A 2,999-nucleotide genomic window follows, 5' to 3' on the forward strand; every position below is an offset into this window, starting at 1 on the left:
GAGTGAGTGGGTGAGTAGGTGAGTGAGTCAGTGGGTGAGTAAGTGGGTGGGTGAGTGAGTGGGTGAGTGAGTGAGTGGGTGGGTGGGTGAGTGGGTGGGTGGGTGAGTGGGTGGGTGGGTGAGTGGGTGAGTGGGTGAGTGAGTGGGTGGGTGGGTGGGTGAGTGGGTGGATGGGTGAGTGGGTGGGTGGGTGAGTGAGTCAGTGGGTGAGTGGGTGAGTAGGTGAGTGGGTGAGTGAGTGAGTGAGTGGGTGGGTGGGTGGGTGAGTGGGTGGATGGGTGAGTGGGTGGGTGAGTGAGTCAGTGGGTGAGTGGGTGAGTGAGTGAGTAGGTGAGTGAGTGAGTGAGTGGGTGAGTAGGTGAGTTATTCAGTGAGTGAGTGAGTGGGTGAGTGAGTGGGTGAGTAGGTGAGTGAGTCAGTGGGTGAGTAAGTGGCTGGGTGAGTGAGTGGGTGAGTGAGTGGGTGAGTGGGTGAGTGGGTGTGTGGGTGAGTGGGTGGGTGGGTGAGTGGGTGAGTGGGTGAGTGAGTCAGTGGGTGAGTGAGTGGGTGAGTGAGTAGGTGAGTGAGTCAGTGGGTAAGTGGGTGAGTAGGTGAGTGGGTGGGTGAGTGAGTGAGTCAGTGGGTGAGTGGGTGGGTGAGTGGGTGAGTGAGTAGGTGAGTGAGTGAGTGGGTGAGTAGGTGAGTGAGTCAGTGGGTGAGTGAGTGGGTGAGTAGGTGAGTGAGTCATTGGGTGAGTGGGTGAGTAGGTGAGTGGGTGGGTGAGTGAGTGGGTGAGTGGGTGGGTGGGTGAGTGGGTGAGTGAGTGGGTGGGTGAGTGGGTGAGTGGGTGGGTGAGTGGGTGAGTGGGTGGGTGAGTGAGTGAGTGGGTGAGTGAGTGAGTGAGTGGGTGAGTGAGTGGGTGAGTGAGTAGGTGAGTGAGTCAGTGGGTAAGTGGGTGAGTAGGTGAGTGGGTGGGTGAGTGAGTGAGTCAGTGGGTGAGTGGGTGGGTGAGTGGGTGAGTGAGTAGGTGAGTGAGTGAGTGGGTGAGTAGGTGAGTGAGTCAGTGGGTGAGTGAGTGGGTGAGTAGGTGAGTGAGTCATTGGGTGAGTGGGTGAGTAGGTGAGTGGGTGGGTGAGTGAGTGGGTGAGTGGGTGAGTGGGTGGGTGGGTGGGTGAGTGGGTGAGTGAGTGGGTGGGTGAGTGGGTGAGTGGGTGGGTGAGTGGGTGAGTGGGTGGGTGAGTGAGTGAGTGGGTGAGTGAGTGAGTGAGTGGGTGAGTGAGTGAGTGAGTAGGTGAGTGAGTGAGTGAGTGGGTGGGTGAGTCGGTGAGTGAGTCAGTGGGTGAGTGAGTGAGTGGGTGAGTGAGTGGGTGAGTAGGTGAGTGAGTCAGTGGGTGAGTAAGTGGGTGGGTGAGTGAGTGGGTGAGTGAGTGGGTGGGTGGGTGAGTGGGTGGGTGGGTGAGTGGGTGGGTGGGTGAGTGGGTGAGTGGGTGAGTGAGTGGGTGGGTGGGTGGGTGGGTGAGTGGGTGGATGGGTGAGTGGGTGGGTGGGTGAGTGAGTCAGTGGGTGAGTGGGTGAGTAGGTGAGTGGGTGAGTGAGTGAGTGAGTGAGTGGGTGGGTGGGTGGGTGAGTGGGTGGATGGGTGAGTGGGTGGGTGAGTGAGTCAGTGGGTGAGTGGGTGAGTGAGTGAGTAGGTGAGTGAGTGAGTGAGTGGGTGAGTAGGTGAGTTATTCAGTGAGTGAGTGAGTGGGTGAGTGAGTGGGTGAGTAGGTGAGTGAGTCAGTGGGTGAGTAAGTGGCTGGGTGAGTGAGTGGGTGAGTGAGTGGGTGAGTGGGTGTGTGGGTGAGTGGGTGAGTGGGTGAGTGGGTGAGTGAGTCAGTGGGTGAGTGAGTGGGTGAGTGAGTAGGCGAGTGAGTCAGTGGGTAAGTGGGTGAGTAGGTGAGTGGGTGGGTGAGTGAGTGAGTCAGTGGGTGAGTGGGTGGGTGAGTGGGTGAGTGAGTAGGTGAGTGAGTGAGTGGGTGAGTAGGTGAGTGAGTCAGTGGGTGAGTGAGTGGGTGAGTAGGTGAGTGAGTCATTGGGTGAGTGGGTGAGTAGGTGAGTGGGTGGGTGAGTGAGTGGGTGAGTGGGTGGGTGGGTGAGTGGGTGAGTGAGTGGGTGGGTGAGTGGGTGAGTGGGTGGGTGAGTGGGTGAGTGGGTGGGTGAGTGAGTGAGTGGGTGAGTGAGTGAGTGAGTGGGTGAGTGAGTGAGTGAGTGAGTAGGTGAGTGAGTGAGTGAGTGGGTGGGTGAGTCGGTGAGTGAGTCAGTGGGTGAGTGAGTGAGTGGGTGAGTGAGTGGGTGAGTAGGTGAGTGAGTCAGTGGGTGAGTAAGTGGGTGGGTGAGTGAGTGGGTGAGTGAGTGGGTGGGTGGGTGAGTGGGTGGGTGGGTGAGTGGGTGGGTGGGTGAGTGGGTGAGTGGGTGAGTGAGTGGGTGGGTGGGTGGGTGAGTGGGTGGATGGGTGAGTGGGTGGGTGAGTGAGTCAGTGGGTGAGTGGGTGAGTAGGTGAGTGGGTGAGTGAGTGAGTGGGTGAGTGGGTGGGTGAAACTAAATCAACTTGTCATCTGACTCCCCCCCCATCTCCCTCCCCCCGCAGTCCCTCGGCCCCAGCAATGACGTCACGAGGAGGCGGGGCTTCCGGTCACCACGATCGCCGGGCTCCTCCCACCTACAGGTGAGGGGCGTGTGACGTCACCGGAGGTCACGTGACAGACCCTGCAGGTGCCACGGGTTGACTGCTGTGCCAGGCTAGGTGCAGGAGGAGGAGGTCACGTGACAGACCCAGCAGGTGACATGGGTTGACTGCTGTGCCAGGCTAGGTGCATGAGGAGGTCACGTGACAGACCCTGCAGGTGACTTGGGTTGTGCTGCTGTGCCAGGCTAGGTGCAGGAAGAGGTCACGTGACAGACCCTGCAGGTGCCATGGGTTGACTGCTGTGCCAGGCTAGGTGCAGGAGGAGGAGGTCACGTGACAGACCCTGCAGGTGCCA

Source organism: Lampetra fluviatilis, unplaced genomic scaffold (genome assembly GCF_964198595.1).
Source record: "Lampetra fluviatilis unplaced genomic scaffold, kcLamFluv1.1 SCAFFOLD_762, whole genome shotgun sequence".
Taxonomy (NCBI): domain Eukaryota; kingdom Metazoa; phylum Chordata; class Hyperoartia; order Petromyzontiformes; family Petromyzontidae; genus Lampetra; species Lampetra fluviatilis.